Consider the following 461-nt stretch of genomic DNA (forward strand, 5'->3'; position numbering starts at 1 on the left):
CCCTCAGCCAAAAAGGCACCGTTTACCAAATCCCACCTTCCCTGGCATGGCTTTCTGCCTTCCCCGGCATGGTTTTCTGCCTTCCCCGGCATCTACACCCTGTTATTCCATCCCTATTTAATGTTAAGAGCCTGATTTTCTGCCATCCAAGGACTAAAGCACGCATGACACTTGTGTATCGCTTCACTTTGGTTTTAGCCTGTGCGTGCTTTTTCTAGTTTTGGCTTAACGATTGCTTTTTTTGTGGTGATATAGTTAAGGCTTTAGTGGCATACAGAGGTGCTTAGGGCCAGGGTTTAGTGGTGGGATGGCAGGGTTAGGTTAAAGGTTGGATCAGATGATCTTAAAGGGCTTTTCCAACCAAAGTGATTCTATGATTCTAGGATATATCACGCGTTATAGCTCTGTGGTGTCTTGCACGGCGATTTCACGATACCTTTCGGTTTAGACGCGCCGTATGG

The sequence above is a fragment of the Egretta garzetta genome, unplaced genomic scaffold (genome assembly GCF_000687185.1).
Source record: "Egretta garzetta isolate BGI_Z169 unplaced genomic scaffold, ASM68718v1 scaffold233, whole genome shotgun sequence".
Lineage (NCBI taxonomy): Eukaryota > Metazoa > Chordata > Aves > Pelecaniformes > Ardeidae > Egretta > Egretta garzetta.